Source organism: Sminthopsis crassicaudata, chromosome 6, assembly GCF_048593235.1.
Source record: "Sminthopsis crassicaudata isolate SCR6 chromosome 6, ASM4859323v1, whole genome shotgun sequence".
Lineage (NCBI taxonomy): Eukaryota > Metazoa > Chordata > Mammalia > Dasyuromorphia > Dasyuridae > Sminthopsis > Sminthopsis crassicaudata.
The window spans coordinates 46331761-46352200 of NC_133622.1; the positions used below are offsets into that span (position 1 = coordinate 46331761).

General features: G+C 32.3%; 1 protein-coding gene across 18 annotated transcripts in view; it reads left to right on the plus strand.

The window, feature by feature from the left end:
- Nucleotides 1-20440, plus strand: part of ADGRL3 (adhesion G protein-coupled receptor L3) — a 1041133-nt gene that overhangs the window by 181567 nt on the left and 839126 nt on the right. Inside the window, exon 1 of one of the 18 annotated variants that reach the window (XM_074272784.1) lies at nt 9712-10780. The exons of the other annotated variants lie outside the window; for them this stretch is intronic. The gene's annotated coding sequence lies outside the window, so the exon portion shown is untranslated. Of the gene's footprint in view, nt 1-9711; nt 10781-20440 lie in introns of those variants that run through there. 18 annotated transcript variants of the gene reach the window in all.

Here is a 20440-nt window from a genome sequence, read left to right on the forward strand (position 1 = left end):
GTTCTCTTGCAGAAAGTTCTGCAGTAAACCAGAACTTTATATAATCAGTACAATATAATCCACATTTAGAATAATGTGAAAGACCTGCACCATTTCCCTCCAACTGGTACTTGATATTAAATCTTCCATCATAGTCGCAAGCACCTTTGGCAAACATATAGCTTTCCATTTTTATGCATCATCTGGTGTTTATTATCAAAAAGATGTTAAACAGAATAATTTTTGCTAAATTGCTCAAGGAATCTTGATTTTGTTTAATGTATTCTTGGGATATCTTAGATGAAAAAGCATCTAAAATGTTGTTCTGCTTTACTAAATCAAATGCTATTTCATAATCACTCCAAAAGTATAACGGGATCATATCTATCTGTTTATTTTCTATATCTTTCAATGAATTGTGACATGATAGTTTTGATCCATTATTCAATGTTGTTTGCAAAAGCTTACTTGTTTCCTGCTAATACCTTCCTATAGGATACCTTTAATCAGTATATAGGTGACTCTCATGAAAAATTTCTATAGATTGCCGAATAGACATTAAGTAGTGATTGACATTTTCTGTTATATTTTTCTTTCATTATAGTGAGTTGTTTTTCTTTCCCCTTATTGTTTTGGTATCTTCTCCAAATACCTAAACCATTTATTCCTGAAAAATTTACTGCCAGCCTAGGGAACATTCTCTTATTCATATTTGGCCCCCTTTGGCTGATTTCTTCTTTTTCATTCTTTTTAATGCTATTTGCTTACATCTAATCCTGTGATATTAAGGTTTGAGTATGAGATTTCCATTGACCCTGATAGAGAAAACAGGTTGTTAAAATGATTTTCCCTATCTTTTCCATTTTTCTTCACTTTGTTGTTTTTATCCTTTGGGATGACTTTGCTCATTCCATCTTTTACACATAGATGTTTTGCCAGTATTTCTTGAAGCTTGCCCTTAACTGCTAATCTTTGCTTTATTAAATGGTGCTGCTCAAAAATGTCCTATCAACCTCTTTTAAAATTTTATAAATGAATTTATATTCTAATTTGGTTTTGCCTTTGACAAGCCATCTCTTTCTATTTGGCAAATAAGTCAGATGGTTGCTGATTAAAGCATTTTGGGGGCTCTTTTGGTCTTCTTGTTGAGACAATCAATTTACATATATTAAATTTTTGAATAAAATTGTAATCAGTATTGATGTCATTTCTGTTATTCCTTTTGCATTTTAAATTACCTGCCTAAATAGTTCAGGTTTACTATTTCACATCTTTCTGACTATTTTAACTCATTCTGATCTTAGTTTTGACAAATTAATAGTCTGATTATATAAAAAAGCTGATTATTGAATAGCTACCACATCAATAACAGTGTTTTTGGCATGTTAAATATAATCGTGTGTGTGTGTGTGTGTGTGTGGTGTGGTGCTGTTTGTGATATTTATCTCTTACCAGTAATTTTCTCAAAAAATTTGTTAATCATATAAGGGCAACACTTCTGTGTAATCTAGAAATGTGTAACCATTCTCCTTCTCACTTTGTGAACCTGTTGTACCTTTTATTTCTCATCCTTACTTTACATCTTTACATTGAATTCACTAAATGGGGAAATAAAGTAGCAACATCTATTCCATATAGGGAGCAATATCTATTCCTTATAAAGTAATAAAACTATTCCAGAAACTTTTTGGAAACTGGGAATAAATCTCAAGTCATTAATAGTATCTTGGTTGCTTAGCTAGAGCAAGAGAAATCAGGAATGCCTCTGGCTCGACAAATGCTTCTGATTAGCCTGGCACCATGGCAAAAGGCTGGAAAGCTACACCCAGCTGCTTAAATGCTATATCACTGGTGAATATTATTTCCATGTCATTATTAAGCAAATTGCCTTTTGTTAACTGTCTTTTGTCAGATGGTCTACTAGTGTCTTGCTCGCCCCCCCCAGCCCTATTCTTAAACTTTTGGATTTTCCTCAAAATCCTAGCCCAAAAGATTAAGGATCAAAATGCATACTAATAAAATAAAATTAATAAAATCTTAGCAATCTCTTCAACCTCTTGACCTTTTCATCTTTAATACACATCGCTGATGCAAGTTACCATTATTTATTTTTATGATTTGGGGAGGCAGATATTGAAAATATTACCAAATGTCCCATGAAATATCTTTTTGTTGACTTTTGACATACAATAAAACAATAAAACTGCCCATTCTTTTGAAGAAGAACTTGTCAATCATCCTTCTATTGATCAACAATTTCCTTCTTTTTATAGCTTTGCTTAGGACCACGTAGAAATAATATAGCTATGGTATCATTATATCCACTTAGTGGTTATTGTATCAAGATACAATAAAATTTGAATTAAGGTTTATAGATACTCTAAATAAACTGTGTGATACTATATCAGTACCTTTTAAACTCAGTGTATCTATCCACTATTAAGTGCTGAAAAGTTAAGGCAGGTCTGACCAAGTCACAGAAGGACTACAATGGCTTCTTATTATCGCCAAGATCCAATCTAAACTCCTCTGCTATTTACAATCTTCTTATGTTTCTCTTCCCTATGTAATCTACAATTCAGCTGTTCCTTACATATACACCATACTCTCTCTTTTGATTCCATGAATTTCCATATGTTTTTCCTCCTCCTTGTCACCCATGTTCCCTGGATTCCTTTGGGACAGCTCAAATCCTTCTTATTTAAAAAAAAAAATTCCCAATACCACCTTTGCCCACTCACTGGTGAGATAACCTACTCAGTTTATATTTTAAATGTACTTAGCTTTTTACATATTGTCCTCCCCCATTAGAATGTGAATTTCTTGAAGGAAGCTACTGTTTACTAGTATCCCTAGAAAAAACATCTGAAGAAAAGTAGCCTTTATTAAATGCTTATTGATTTATAAATACTTAATTAGCACCCCTTTTCTGCCACTCTAATAAGAAACAAAAGGTAGCTAAGCAGAATCGAGGGGTTTTTTTTCCAGGGGTATGCTGGAGCCAGCTCTAAGGGGCTCTCGGGGCTTGATTTATTGTTTTATTGCTTGTCTAGACTCAAGAAAGTGTTAATAGTGCAGGTTAAATTTAAGTGTGTATACTCATTCTAACCCACCCCAACCCCTTCTTTGCCCTCCCCTTACTCCTAGCTTGTTAAACATTTATCAGCATAGCCCCTTATTGCTCTATAAACATAGTGTGAGCCAGGCAAGAGTGCTGTGTAAGGATCTAGGAATAAATTCACCAGCAGAATACATGTATGGAGATGTAAGCTACTGATGCTGCTGCTGTCATTTGAATAGTGCTTTAAGGCTTACAGAGTGCCTTATATCTATTATTTCATTTGAGTTTAACAATGCCCCTGGCCATTTTGTATTTTTCTCTGATTTCTTATATCATGATATTCTGCATACAGAGACAAAACTAAAAAAATCCAAGAGCTTTCTTATCTCACTATGAAACTCCTAGCTCACTTCTGAACCCCATTACTTACAGAACACACCGAAATATCTGGATATAAAGAATAGATTTCAAAGATGACTGAAATATTAAAAAATAAGATCTCTGAGAAAACTGTCAAGTGACTGAGAATATTGCATCTCAAGGTGGGGGAAGGTAACTTTAAATATAAAAAAAAAATGTTGACTACATGCTTCATATTTTAAAAAGGAAATAAAAATAAGCTTAAACTAGAAAATTATAGTATTTAGGTTAGATGAAAGAATAAATTCCCGAAAAGTTAACATTATTAAACATAAGAATGAGCACTGATATAATATGAAATTATAAATTTGTTGAGAGTTCGGGACATGTATTTTAACCTGTCTCTGTTTCAATCATAATATTCTGTAAATTGTTAAGTGCTAACAAAATAATTCATTGTATTTTAATCCAAATGTTCATTGAATATCTTTTCAAATAGAATAGGCTTATTTTTTCTAAAATTAGGATGTAATGGTTTTACAAAAAAGTAGATGGGTAGGTTCAACAAGGACTTCTTGAAAAAATATAGTATAGATTTTTGTTCTTTCAAATGAACATTTGTACAAGATGCTATTTTGTAATTCTGTTTTTGTAATACCATAGCAGCTAAACTAAAAATTGTTTTTATGAATTGAGGTGTTGCAATGTAGTCTGAAAAACACAAAAAGTTTTACTGTTTTATAGGAAATATAAAAGTATAAAACAGATGTGACCATAAAAATTGAGGGGGGGAAAACCCACTCTTTGTTCAGGAAGGCTGTTCCTAAAAAAGAATGGAGTTGTATAAATATATTCATATCATACAACTATATGAACTGTATTAAAAAGGTTTTCTTGTACTCAGACTATATTAAATGCACACCCCTCTATTCAACTAAAGCACAAAACATAAAAATATGTTTTCAAAATTCATTTGTGATGTGAAGTATCTTTTATAAAAAAAATGACTATGATCTTTCCCTTTAGGCATAACTACATATTCCATTGTTAATTTGTTTTGCAACCTGTAAGGCAGTATCCCAATGGGAACCTCAACTCCCTATATATTGTGCAGAGGGAATAAACATTGAAATATGCATCCTATGGAAACTTGAATACTTGAATAATATCTAACTTCTCTGTCTCTAAGACCCTAATATTGATATAAAGGGTAGGAGGGTGAAGTATTTAAATGTTGCTTCCAGAACTCTCTATGGGATGTTGTGTTCATGGTCCTGGAATGGCCACTTAGCTGTTCCAGTCATTGAAATGAGAAACAAGTCCAGCTTGAATGTCACCTGCAGGTTTATGTAGACTTCTCCCAGTTATTTTCCTAGAGATACATTTTCTTGCACTCCTGTCGCTTGAGTTTTCTATCACAGTTTTAACTAGATCTATGTCTCACACTTTCCCAGAGCAAGAACAGACTCTGGCTTCTTTTTATAAATAAATTACAGACTCTCCATGTAATCCTACTGGCAATTCCTTTATCATATATATATACTCCTGATAATATTTTGATGAAAATTTTATTTTCAAATCTTTTGGGGTAAAATCTTGTAATATAAACCATTGCTATTTAATTGAACAGTCTCAAAAGGGTTAGCCTTTAAAACTTAGAGGGAAGTTTTCTATTATTTATTTTGAGATCTAGCTTTAAAATTGAATATTGAAGTAGAATCTTGCTAAATATTTCCCTGGTGACTTGAAAGAGTTAAGGCAAATTCACAAGGTACCAGCTTTTCAACTAGAGTAGCTTAAAGTAAGTAATATTGGGCTAAATGTTCCTTTCTCTTTTTCTATAAGCACTTGTTTTACTTAACTATCTTAATATCCAACATTGACTACCACCTACACAAATAACACTGATTCAGTAAAACTGTGGACATTTGTTGTGAGTTCATCATTTAGCTAGTATTTATTGAACATCTACCATTGCTACTGTGCCAGATAATACAAAAGAAACATATAACCTGGCATTGACTTCTAGAAGTTGCCATGGTCATGGGGAAGATAAGATTTCACACATAAAAGAAATTTGTTATAGCAGTAGAATAAGAAAAATGCCTATATGACATAGTAATTGAAAGTTTACAATGTCATTATCATTTGTATAATACCTGCTATATTACAAGTGCTGTGCTAAGTGCTTTCCAAATATCTCATTTGATCCTCACAAAAATCCCTGGAAGATATTATTTATTATCTTCTTTTTTACAGATGGAAAATAAAGAAAGCAGTTAAAGTAACTTGTCCAGAATCACATGGCAAATTTATGACACCAGATTTGAATTTAGTTTTTCCTGGTTCTAGTCTGGGTGACGCTTTAAGATTTGCAAAATCCTTTACTTATTGATTCTGACAACTCTGGGAGGAAGGTGCTATTATTATCCTCCTTTTACAGATAAGGAAACTAAGTCTAAGGGTAAGTGTCTGAACATAGGTTATTCTCACTAATGCTATGCATTTAGTCATCTAGCTACCTTTTTATTACTGCTCTTTTCTTACTCCCTTTCTCTTCAGAAAGTGAATCTGACTCAGGCCTTTAAGTGAAATCAGGGGGTTGTGATAGGTATAGCCATATCCTAGAAAGCATGGATTTGGAAAGGAATATGGTGTGTTGGAAAGATTACAAGGAGATGAGATATTTAGTAAAAATATTCAAAAAACAAGCAAAAACTTCACCTGCCAAAATAAAAGTGCACCAATTAAATGTTAGTTAGAACGAGTTCCTGCAATGATAACTGCTTTTAAGGTATCAGATGTCTTAATGATAGTTTTGTTGCCAGAGATGTGGTTGTTATCCATAATTGCCTTTTCAGCTTTTTTCTCTGACTCCTATGATAAAAGGTCAGATATATTCACACATGTGATTTGTATGTAAACTTTATAAGCATATATACATCATATATACACATGATTATATACATATACAAATATTCAAGTACAGAATGTTCTACTGTCAAATGTTTTTTCTAAATATTAATCTCAGGCTTAGGGTTTCCATAACTGCAGAAAAATGTTTTAAGACTTTGAAAGCAGAACAATTGTCTTCTCATAGAATCTGGTTATACTCTAAGTATGTGATGCATTTAATAATGATGTTTGAACAACTTTTTCTCTTGATAAAGGATATACTAAAACATTGTGAATAAAATTATCAATATCCTAGCTAATTTAAAGAAAGCACGGAATAGTAGCAAGAATGTTTTGTTATAGGCATTGAGATTTCTGATACCTTAGAAACAGCTTATTGCTATCATGCACATTGCTAGATCCTGCTCTAATTTACATGTTCATTTTAAATGTTAAATGAAGGTATTGTTTTTAATACTATATGAGCTTAAAACATTGGATATGGAACTCACCAATTCTAATAATGGATAGTTTAAAAGTTGGCACCTGAATATATGGGACAAAATACATTGCCCAGAAATATACCTTACCTTTAAGAAAAAAATGCTATCAAATCAATTCCAATGCCATTAAAGAATGATAATTAGGAAATGATATAAAATGGATACATAGTAGGGCTAAAAGCGGGGAAAATATATATTCTTTTCAATAGGAAAAGCCATCTAAGGGTAGCTGGGTAGTACAAAGGATAGAACACTGGCCTTAGAGTCAGAAATTCCTGAGTTTAAATATGGCCTCAGATACTTGACAGTTACTAGCTGTTATTCTAAGCAAGTCATTTAAACTTCTGTTTCCTCATTTTTCTCATCTGTAAAATAGAAATGTTAATAATAATAGAACTTTCCTCCTAGGACTGTTTTTAAGATCAAAGGAGGTAATAATTGCAGTGCATTTAGCACAGTTTTTTATCATCATCATCAATCATCATCATCACAATAATGTGTCTTCTCACCCTTCTTTTAAAAATAGCACAAAGAAGTTGATTGCTAAATTAAGCCAACAATTGCAGAAGCAGTATTATAGCACACTTTGGCAGTAGCTACAAAGCCCAGTCCTGATCCAATGACATGTTAGGTGTAGGAACATCTGGTACTCCACCCATTATTGAAAAGTTCTAATCACTGGAAAAATGTCAAGGATCTATAATTGTATTTGTGTGGGAACTCATCATCAATGAAGATGACAATTTGTCTCTAAATTAGAGAGTTAGAAGCTTGGAGAGGTTAAATAACTTGGTTTTGGTGGTCAATGGATAGCGTGTCAGGCTTACGAGACTCATTTTCCTGAGTCCAAATCTGGTCCAGACATTTACTAGCGGTGTGACTGGATAAGTCACTTAAGCCTGTTTGCTTCAGCTTCCTTATCTGTAAAATGAACTGGAGAAGGAACTGGCAAACCAATGCATCATTTTTAATAAGAAAACCTTAAATGGGGTCATGAAGAGTCAAATCTGAATGAAATGACTCAAAAAGGATAACACACAACTAGTACTTATTAGAAGTGAAATATGAACCAAATGCTTCATATTGACTTGAGTACCTCCTATCTAATTTTCATGCTTCCAAGATAGAATGGATAAAAAGTTTGGTTAAACAATAAGAAAAGTGATTTTTAAAAATTAAGGTGCAATTAGTATCTTTGAAAGCCATATCACAATAATGAAGAAAAAAATCCATCCATTCTCTTAAAAGGAAAAAAAAGCAGAAAAAAATTAGAAACTATTCTATATTGTTTCTCTCTTGTTTCAAATGCAAACTTCTTTTGGTTACAGTTTTATAAAATTGTATAAAACCTACTATTTCCTAAAAGTCTAGTAAATAGTAAATGGTAATAAAGAAGGAGAAAAGTAGATTGCTAATCCTCTGAACAATTTAGCTTTTATGTCAAACTCATTCTTTCAACAAAAAATTGAATGTTTACTGTGCTGCTAATAAATGAAAGCACTCATAACTTGTCTTGTTATACAGATTGGAAAAGATATTTAAAAAAAACTTAAACCATTTATTTATATTTTTGGTCATTTCCTGGAAAATAATTACATTATAATAATCAAACGCTTTGTGCATGTGTGTTTGTATGTTTGATATATGTATAATCTCTAAGATTGTTACGAAGGTTCTATATTTTTATAAAGCCACATATTTTATGTAACATTTAAGTGGCTATAATTCGGCTAGCTTTACCATCAGCAGGCATTAACGTCAGTCTATTGACACATTATAAAGGCACAAATGGAATGTAGGCTGGTGTACTGGTACTAGTGTTGAGATTTAATAGTACATCTGTATCATTTATCCCAGAGGGAAATAATACAGGATGTTGTCTTGTAATTTTTTACTACTGTATAATAAAATATAACCATAATAAATAGCATCTAAGCAAATAACAAAGCAGGTTTGGACTTTATCCATTTGTCTTTACCATGAACTTTAGCTCAAGCTTTTAAGTAGTCATATATTTTGAATTGCTTTAATTGGTTACAAGTTACATTTAACTCTCTTGGTGTATTAGCAAAGAGAAAGATCCTTTGTATTTATTTGCTGTTTACTCTTCAGCTAAAGTATACAATAAAATTACTTATGCTCTACATTGGATTGACCATATATTATTCCAATATTGTGACCTAATAATAGGCATCCTTTGGAGAATTGGTATCTAGGCCATTTCTGTTTATTACTGTAATTGTTTTCATTGTTATTACTATTATTTATAACAATCAAAGCACTTGCTTAGAATAAGGAATGTTGATCATTATGCAATATTTTGCACAACAGAATTAATTTTTAATAATTTTCTAATGTGATGTTTCAATTAGCACATTTTTAAACCCAAATTTAAAATGTATGGCATTTGCAGATTTTTTCATCTAAAAGGCTTGTTATATAACAAGGAATAGAGAGATGTTCAACTACTTGTATTAACAATGGGATAAATAGGAATAAATCCTGATGCCTAATGCAGTTTTTTCCTTCCACTATGCCATATTTTATCCCCTTTCCATGCCTACTTTTTCCCTACAACCCCATATTAAGAACTCATTACTATAAATCTGTATTATAAGTGCTTTCTGATTTTCAAATTTCTATCCTTTCAAATTCATCCTGAGCACCAACATCAAAAATATACTTATCTAACCACCTCCCCCACAACATAAAAAGCAGACTCTCCCAGATGATTTTTATGACATAATTCTATCTTAGCTATGACATTCTGACTTTTTATTCAGTGTCAAGTGGCTAGTCTTAAGATATTTTCAAGGATTTTCAATTCCTTTACTATTAAATATAGATTATTGAATTACTTTAACTCTTTTCCCTTCTTTTTCTCTTTCTTCAAGGTCAAATATTATTTTCTTTATGAAACTTTTCTGGGAACATTGATCTTTTTGACTTAACTTCCATAATACTTTGTACTTTTTCCTTGCTTCCTTTGGAAGATTGGAAGTTGGTCAGATATTATCAGTTATTGCTAACTGATGTTTTCATGTGTATTTGACTCTTCCCAGAGAAACACTTAAAGGGCATAAAGCTTGACTTAATGTGTGTGTGTGTGTTTAAGAGAGTAAAAATTAGGGGGTATCTAGCAAAGAATTGGACATATAGCAGTATGTAATGTATACTTATTAAATAGAAAAGAACCAAAAAACACTTGAAAAATCCATGGATCTGCTTCATCAGTTCTCATATAGCTAAGTACTATGTATATTTCCTTATTTAAAAAAAATTAGAAAAGAGAGGAAAAATGACAATACAAGGATCAATCAGTCCCAATACATGTAATAAGCAGCTTCTGGATACTTCTGCTATTTTCACTTACCAGATTATTTCAGTGCTCATGTCAATGTGTTGGACCTTTTTGCCATTCTAAGGATTAAGCGATAGGGACACTGGGAAATTTCTAGTTCCTACTAGTGATAGCTTATACTTTATAGTTTGGCAAGGAAGATTAACTCTCTGATTCTTACTTCTCTCATTTGCCTGCTTCCTTTTTGCCTCTACTTATTAATGTATAGGAAACAAAAGGTGAGTTTTACTTGGTATTTTTAATGCCTTTTAATATTAGAGAAAATATATGAAGGTATTGATCAGACTTCTTAGTTATTAAGAAAAGCTTGGGATTGGAAATGTTAGTTCCTGGAAAGTAAAGATGACTGTGAACATGTTTGTTATGTAACTTCGGAGGAGGGAGAGAAGAAAGTACATTAGCAATGATTCTGATTCAGGAACAGTTCTTTTGTAGGTGGGCCAACACCTGCACTCTTGATAGCTATTCACATAGTTTTGTAATAGCCTAGTTACTTGAAAGTATGGAAAATATTGCCTCAAACACCTGTCATTTATATGTTTTTCTCTCTTGCCTCCCAGATTGTATGACAGAAGGCAAGATTGACTTGGAATTAAAGCTAAATGAGGGCTAACGCACAAAGTGAGTAAATCAAAAATAGTGGCAGGAGTTATGATTGGGGTTTGCAAAAGTAGGTCAACAATGAGATGGTCAAGAGATTCACGGAACAACAATCTAAAAATTAGAATTTGAAAAGTCTAAGTTCAGAGGGGTTAAGTATACCACGTTTACCAGTGTTATTTGATGTTCTGGTCTGTTATGTTAACCAACAAACTTCATCTGTAGATAGTATCTGGCAACTGTCAAAATTTTCCAAATGGAGAAATAGTCATATCTAAATGGGGCAGGTTGTTCTCTTGTTTATTCTAACAGAAGGAAAGTAAGTGAAAATGTCTTCATTTATAACTTAAGGAAGTTACATGTAAGGATGGCCATATGATACCTTTTTCCCCCCTCTTCATTTTTAATAAATTGTCATAAAGGAAATAGAGAACAGTTTATGTATAAACTTTCACATTAATTTCATTTGACTATAGTCTGATATTATTTTAAATATTTTGTGTTTCTTAAGTTTCCCATATAAGGAAAAAAAGTAAACTTAGTGACAAGAGATGGTATCTGGTATCAAACAATAGATAGACGGAGTAGTGGTTTTGAAGTCAGGAAAATGGGAATTCAAATTAGAAGTCTAAGTCATGATTAACTCTACAATCATGGGCAAGTCATTGAGCATTTCTAAACCCCAATTTCCTCATCTATAAAAATAGGAATAATAGTTATAGAACTTGCCAAACAGTGTTGCTGAAAATTAGATTAGTCAATAAGCATTTATTTTTGTCAGGTACTGCGCTAAGTGCTGAGGATATAAAGAAAAGGAAGACAGTCCTTGTTCATGAAGAATTCACTAACTATTGAGAAAGGCAACAAGCAAAGAAGGATAGGAGAGAAATTGGTTGTGAAGGGTTTTCAATATCAAATTGAGGTTTTTATATTTGCTCCCATTGGTGATAGGGAATAAGTGGAATTAGTTCATATATATTTACTCAATATATTTAAGATATACTTATATTATAAGTATAAATAACAATAATATAATAATAGCCAGAAAAATACTTTAGAAAAATCACTATGGTACTTGAATGGAGAGTGGACTGGAGTGTGGAGCATTGAGACCAGCTACCTCATATAAAGTCCATACTTGAGAAGAGCTTTTAACTGGGTGATAGCAGCATAGAGAACAAAAGGGGGCATATCTGAGAGATATTACAAAGAGTATATCTACAAGTGTTGGCAACAAAATGGATGTGAGAAGCTATTTGTAAATTTTAAAGTCTTACAATTCTCTAGATCATTTACTGAGAAAGAATTTTGAGATGGGGAAAATTTGCCATCAAAGAAAAATTCGGGTAGCACAAAAATTTAATCTTCCAGTTTTGTTTAAAAACATATTAACTAATAAAATTAATGTTATATTTATATATAGACGGATTATATATATGTCTAAATTAAGAATTCTCTTTAGAATAGGAGTAAATTGAATATTGGCCAATAAACAAGAATAATATATAGAAAAATCAAAATCATAAAATGTAGTCATGAAATTCTCAAAGCATCATTTAAAAATAACTCATTGTATAAGCTTCAATGTACAGATTGCATATTTTACATAACGAAAGTTAATAGTATTTCAAATGAAATACCAGCACAAACCTTTAAACCTATTTGCATGTAACCTCAGGCCAAAGCCCTGATTCTTAAGTACTATTTTTATAGTCAGGCCCTGTGATTTAGTAGAAAGTCTCCTTAAGGCAGTCTTCAGATACAGGCTCTGTCATTTACAGACTGGTATGAGCATAGGAAAATTACTTTGACTCTCAGTTTTCTTATTTGTCAAATGGAAATATTAAGTTTCATAACTTCTTTCAGAGGGTTTATTTGAGGAGCAAATGAGATATCTTTAATGTGATCTTTTTTTATAATTGAAACTTCTTGAAAGAACTTTGAGAGAGATGACTTTTCAGGAGCTTTTGAAATTTGAGGTAGAATCTGTTGATTGATTTCTTTTTATTTCTTTTTTTAAAAATTACTATAAGGATGAAATGTTTTGGGGAGAGAAAATCTGGTCTGGCACACTAGTATTTAAGCCCTGGGAATACTTCATTAGGAGCTAGGTTTTCATACTCCACAAAAGTAGGAAAGTCTGATATATTAGATTTTTTAAAAATTTGAATTGTGTTTTCAGAATGTAGCCTCACAAGGAATAGAGAGAAATATTTTAGTTGAGAAATTTCAAAGGTATGAAAAAGAAAGTCTTCAATAACTTATTTGTTCTCCAATCAGTTCAATAGGGAGGAGAGACAGACAAACACAGACACACACAGAGTGTGAGTGAGCACAGGAGGAGGTTAGTTCAACATTTTTGTCTTGGAAATTTTTTAAATCTGCATAAGAAAAGACTGTAGTCTAAGTGAAGAATCTAAGGTGCAAATGTAAGAATATGCAGAATTCTTCTGCAAAAGGATTCTGGCAAACATAATAGTTTATGTCACTTATAGAACATATGTTTAAAGAGCCTTTAATCAGCTTTTTAATATGAGTCAAAAACGACTTTGAAGGGTGATTGTGGAGACATTACAAGTTTGTTTGCTTTTTTATTTTCAAGAAAGAAAACATAGATAAGTGGAATCTTATTGACTGTCTCCCAAATTTTCTTAGGGTTAGGGAAGCAGGCTGCTGAATACTGCAGAAATGTTACAAGGCCACACTAATCATTAATCAGTCATGTCTGTACTGGATCTTGGCTATCAAAATGCATCATTTCCCAGTCTTCCCCCATTGGCCAGAAGCAGTGAGTTGGTTTTATTTCTTTTTTCTTGCTGTTACTATTTTCCCTTAAGTAGATTTTACCTTTGATTTCTCGGTTAGAACTAACACCTTGTGCTGATAAAATGAATGAGGGACCTGAAGAAGCGGGTGTGATTTTTCTGGATGCTGTAGCTTTGGCTGTATACAATTCTAGGTACCAAGGCTCACCCACAACTGCTCTTCCCATGAATCAGTAATCTTTGACGGGTAGTTATGTCAAGACTGTGTCTTCAAGAAGTTAGAGGAAGATGTATTAGATTAATGAAGAGTGCCCATACTGTGCGCCCAGCTGTAGTGGTTCCAGCCATGTACCCTCCTCCACTCCCATTTAGCTCAACAGAGTCATTTTATATCTCTGATCTCATCAGAGTGTTGCCTTTTTTCAGAGTAGGAAGAGAAATATTTATTTCTGTGCCTTTGATGTGAAGGAAAGAAGGAAGGAATTGGGCCTAATTCTATAGTGTTGTTTTTAATCAGAAGCTCAATATAGCAATGAAACAACTTCCCTTTCCTATCACCTGTTCAGGAAATGTTTAATATATGTTTGAGAGGAAGAAAGAAAGACAAATAAAATGTCATAAAGGGCTATTTAAAGTGTTTAATAATAAACTATCTAGACCATTCTTCCTTCTTCCTCTATGAAGATGATAGATAATTGAGAGATGAACACTCTTTGTGCATTTATTTAATTAGTACCTACAATTTTTATAGCATTCCAAGGTTTGCAAAGTATTTTATATGTAGTTTCAATTAAGTCTCACAACAATCCTGTAAATTAGGTCTTATTGTTATTATCTTCATTTTAAAGATGAGAGAGATGACTTTGGCACATGTTAAATCACATGCTCCAGATTATATAGCAATTCAGTGTCTAAAGCAGATTTTGAATTTGGGTCCATTCTGAGTTACCAAGTTCAATATTGTATCTACTCATCTTGCTCCTCCAAAGTACAGCACGATAAATAACTATTTTTATTATGCCCAAAGCCGTGCTATGTATTTTTAGGTCATATGAAGGGTTCCAGGAATCTCCAAAGTGAAATAGGATTTTCAAATCATTTAATTCAGTTTTATGGATAAAGAACAGCAATATCCATAAAGCCTTAGACTTTCAAAGGATAAATAAATTTATGCCAAATTGAAACCAGGATACAGATTTCTTCACCTCCAGGCCAATCTTCTCTCTTATTATGTAGTGGTACAAAAAAAAATAATTATGTTTTTGCATTTAGGAGAAGTGTGCTCCAGTCCTGTCCCTACCAGTAAACAATTGGATGATTCTGATACTCAGTTCCATTATCTACAAAACAATTATATTGACTCTCTGAATGGGCTCCTTCCACATCTTTAAGGCTGATCATTTTAAGTGCTTTTTTTTGGTGTTTCCAAGGAGCAGGGAAGGAAATACTAAAGTGTGGTAATGGATGAAAGAATAATTGAAATTCAAAGATTAGTTTGGCCCAGAAGATAAAAGGTCTTCCAAAGAGAGTGAACTGTTCTGGATCATGAAGGGGGAAAAAAGGGATAAGTTAGAGAGGAAGGTAGATTCATATTAAGTTGAGGAAATGTATATAGAATCAAAAAATGACCATGTGTGTGTGTAGGGGTAATGGGAGATAAAGTTAATGGCTGAGGGATAATGAGAGGTCTAGGCAAATCTCCTGTATGGCTTCCAAAACCCTTTACTTCCAAGTCTCTCCCAAACTTTTGAGCTTTCATTCACAATCCAGCCTTTTTGAAACTTGTACATGAAAGTTATACATTTCTACTTCAGGCACATTCATTGGCTGTTCCCCATGTTTCCTTTTCACCTAACTTCTTAGTCATTCTTAGATCTTGGCTAAATTATACTTTTTGAGGTGAACCTTTCTCAGTCTTTAAACTTAATGTCTTCCCTTTGAAAAAACCAAAATTTGTCATTTATATAGTTTGCAAATAATTGTAAATCTTTGCATATAGTTGTGATGTATTTTAATCTAGTCCATTCATTTATCCATCCATCCATCCATCTATCCGTCCATCTGTCTATCTATCTCTTTTCTTCCCCATTAGACTGAGTTCCTTGAGAGCAGGAACTATTTTTCTTTTTCTCTTTCTTGTTTTGCCTTTCTTTATATACTTAGCACTCATCCCAATGTTTGGTACCTAGCTAAATGCTAGTTGATTGAATGACTATAAATAGTAGTCAAAGTGCATACTTATATGGTAGAAGGAACTCCTGGGAGTTCTTATACTAGTAAAATCACAAATCCAGTTCTTATCCTATTAAATGTCACAAAAATTAGTTTTTAATTTATTCTATTACAATTTAACTTTGAATAGTAAATTCATCAAAAGAAGCTTTCCTTATTACATTATGATAATTTTTACATTAATCAGAAAACATTCTCCTTAGAATATTTTTGCCCCAGATTGGCCCATTTTTCCCTAGTGAGCTTAAGGTACATGCAAAGCATTTGAGGCATATGCTAACCTGAGCTCACAAAACAAACATTTGCAGCTCTTTTTCTACAAAAGCCTGCACCCCATAGTTCCTTTAAATACTGAGCTTCCTTAGTGCACTTAAAATTTTATTTAAATCGTTTCCCACAGGACTGTTCCATTGTGCAAACTCAGTTGCATATGTATCTTTCCTATTATCATATATATCTTTTTTTAAGGTAAACTTTCAATAAACACAGCTGCAAAGTAGGAGTAGAAATTGAGGTCACTTAGCTACAGGTATATTATGAAAATAATGTGCAATTTATAAAGCAATTGTAGTTCTCTGGATCCAAAGCCCAAAAGAGACTGCATATTTCTTTCCTAGCCTCATCTTGCTTTTTCTGTTCATATTTTCTTTGTTTAGAGAGGAATGAATTAGGTATTCTGCACAAGTGATTATTTTAGGAAAATGAAGGTACCAACTCTAAGCGTCCAACCTATCTTATATTTTTAAATTTTTGATAGAAATATTTTACAGATAAATTACTTGGTTTTGACAAAAAATAGTAAACATCATTTAAATTATTTTCGATTGATCCAGGTGGCTTATCAACATCTCTTATTATACTGTTTATATAAGCATGTAAACACACATACCCACAAACACATTCAAGTAGCTTATGAACCTCAGGTATTATACTGTGTGTACTATTACCCTCATAAACTTACAAACTTTTGAGGTATGTAGGATTTGTTTGCCCTTATGCTAAAACCCTTTAGGATTACTTAAGCTCATAGAATTCTTATATGGAATGTTTCATGGTTGTTTTCTGTTATGGTTCTTTTTTTGTCAATTATCACTTATAGTTTATTAACATTTCTGCCTCTATTTCTATCACATGTATAATTCTCTGATTTTTGTCTACTTTAGACTTAGAAGCCAGAAAGTGAAGCTTATTTGTTCCATTTATAAAGTCAAAAGAAACTAATTGGTTCAGCAGATATTTATTAAGTGGTTATTAGGTGACAGGTATTGTGCAGTCCTAATGTCATCAAGATAGTTACATTCTATTGGTTTCTGCATGAGGGGCTAAGAGGAATTTTCTGCAAATAGTATATGTGAACTTAAGTTCAAATACTCTCTGACATCTCATGACTGCTCAAAGTAGTCATTGTTTGGGTTCTTGGTTTGTTTCTTTGCTTTTGTTGTCTTTTTATTTTAATTTTTTGCTTTCTAATTTTCACGTATTCTAAAGGAATTATCTTCAAATAAATGATGGGTCAGAGTTTTTGTCTTATTAATTTATTAATTAATAATTATTAAGTTGTAAAATGATCAATCCAATGTGACTTAAGTAAGGGGTCTATAATCAATCAAAACATTTAAGTGACTCCTTATAGAATATGATTTAAGATACATCTAAAAGTACAGTTGGATATTTTGGTTGGGGGGGGGAATGTCATAGATCTAAGTTTTGAAGGGACCTCATATACATGTGTCTAATTCCCTTTATTTTAATTTCCCTTTATTTAAGAAGTGACAATAAAGGCAATAAATTAACCAAGATCAGACAGAAAAAAAAAGTGGCATTAAAATTTGGATGTAAGTGCTCTTTCTAACCTATCTGTCTTCCTGTTGTTTAATTATGTCTGACTCTTCATAACATCATTTGGGGTTTTCTTGGTAGAGACACTGGAGTAGTTTGTCATTTCCTTCTTCAGTTTATTTTATAGATGAGAAAACTGAGGCAAGAAGGGTTAAGTGACTTGCCCAGGATCATATGACTATTAAAATATTGGAGGTTGAATTTGAATTTGGATGTTCCCTGACCCTGGACCCCCTGATATTCTATTCACTGTGCTGAGCAGCTACCCATCCTGCTGCTTTACACATTTATTCTAAATGACTATGTTAGAGTGATTAATTTAGGTGATTGACAAATTGGATGGTGAGAAAAAGGGTAATTATATTTCACAAGGTAGAAATATTCTAGCATAAAACCTTATAGTAGGAGTGAGAAATAAGGACATTAAGACTAGATGCATGGTTAGCTGGATTACCCAGGGCCTATGTGTCTTACTTTTGTTATTATGGTTTTAAACTGATATTCTCTTGTCTTTTCCAAAACTGGGACTTGTGACATCCTTATCTTCTGGAGACCTCGATAGAACACTTCTCCCTTTCAAGTCCTGGCCTACAATGTATCCAGAAACCCCTCTGCTTAAATTCCCTTTTAATGAACTTGCTAATTTAAATATTTGAACATCCTAATATGGGTCTCCTTTGTACTTGAAAACATATGTGTATAACTTTCAGGCTTTAAGCAATTATGATAAAATTTGCATCAATGATAGTCCGTTATTTTACAACTACTGAAATTTGCTTAGCTAACTTATTTGGCAAACTCAAAATTGTTTTTCAGGGAGGAATGTAAAAATAAGATATGTTTTCTTTGACATTTGATATCAATACTGTGTCATCAATATAAGCTTGTTTCTTAATGTTTACACTCAGGTCTAGGAATTTTCCAAAGTTCTCACATTGCTGGATTATTTCAAATCATTTCCTGTCAGATAGCTACTTGATGTGTAAGTACTGTTTGGGGAGAGCTAATACATTTCTATTTTTTTTTAATTGTACTGATTTCACTTTGATAAAAAATTCATTAAACTTCATTATTTCCCTAGATAATATTTAGGCTGATCCTATGCATTCTGCTAGGCTAAATTCCAAACTCAACTTTAATATAATGACTGGGTTCCAGGAGAATTTATTTTAATGAGGAAAGACAGCATTGCAGTGTCTTTACTAGAGGGATGATAGTCCCTTATGAACATTTAAGAATGAAGCAATTAAAGGGGGGGAGGAAGTGGCCTTTGCACAAATGTTAAAAGAAAACTTATAATTAATATGGTTTCTATGCAGATCTAGAAGTTGCAGTTATACTTTGGACATAGTGTATCTATTTAAGTCTTTTTTAAATTCAGTGATATCAAACCTTTTATTTTTTTCAGAGCACTTTTCTGTGCATATTAAATTTCCATTTTTCAAATTAACCAATTGGGCCTTAGTAGTAACGTGATTAATATTATTGTGTCTTTCTTTTCATTTTATTTTTTGTGTTTTTAAAGAGAAATAAGTATACATAGTCATAAGTGATCAGGAGTGTATTAAACATGTTTATGTTTCTAAGTTAACTATAAAGTATGATTAATTATATCATGGAAAACTGATTGGCATTGCCTTTCAGAAAGCATATATTATGTACTGATTTTTTAAACATACATACTGCTAAAATCCACCATAGTGAATTTATTACTCTGTTGCAATATAACTGGTTTCCTTTGTAATCTTTTGTATTTTATATTTAAAACATTATTCTGAAAGAACCATGACCCTTGAATTATAGTATTTCTGCAAGTTGACTTGTTTTTTGAGAGTTATAGTGACTTGGTTAGGATCACAGAACCAGAACATGTCATATCCAGTTTATAACGCTCTACATACTATTTTATATAAATATAAACAATAACTAATAGCATATAGTTTTTTAAAGTTCATTTTGCACTTGGATCACAACAATCCTATTAAATATAATTCAAAAATTCCCACTTTATTGGTTATGAAAATAAGCCTGAGAGAATCTAGTGATTATGCCATAAACACCTAGATCATAAGTATTGGAGTTATACTTTGAGATTAATTGCTGTGGGAGTTCTATTGATTTTGTCTAGATTGTAAGTCAGTCGTTGGAGGTGTTGTTAGGAATATGCAATGTTAAATTCCTTTTTTGATGATGGAATCTATGTCTCTGTGATTAGAACTCCTTCTCTCTCCTTTCCTTTTTATTCCTTCCATCATCTTTTTTGGGCAAATCCATCCAAAAGTTACTTTAGCATTAGTTTGATTCCTTAAGAAAAGATTTGTTTGGTTCCTTCACATCCCCTCACTGCTTCATATTAAAATCATAATACAATTTTATTCTTTTTATTATTATTATAGCTTTTTATTTACAAGTATATGCATGGGCAATTTTACAGCACTGACAATTGCCAAAACTTTTGCTCCAATTCTTTCCCTCCTTTCCCCTCCCCCCAGAAGGCAGGTTGACCAATACAAGTTAAATATGTTAAAGTATAAATTAAATACAATATATGTATGCATGTCCAAACAGTTGTTTTGCTGTACAAAAAGAATCGGACTTTGAAATAGTGTACAATTAGCATGTGAAGGAAATAAAAAAATGCAGGCGGACAGAAATAGAGGGATTGGGAATTCTATGTAGTGGTTCATAATCATCTCCCAGAGTTCTTTCACTGGGCATAACTGGTTCAGTTTATTACTGCTCTATTGGAACTGAAAATCATAATACAATTTTAAGCTATAATTATTTAAAGCAAATTTTAGACTGTTAGAAAGTTGTAAACTATTAAAGCTTAAAACTACATTAC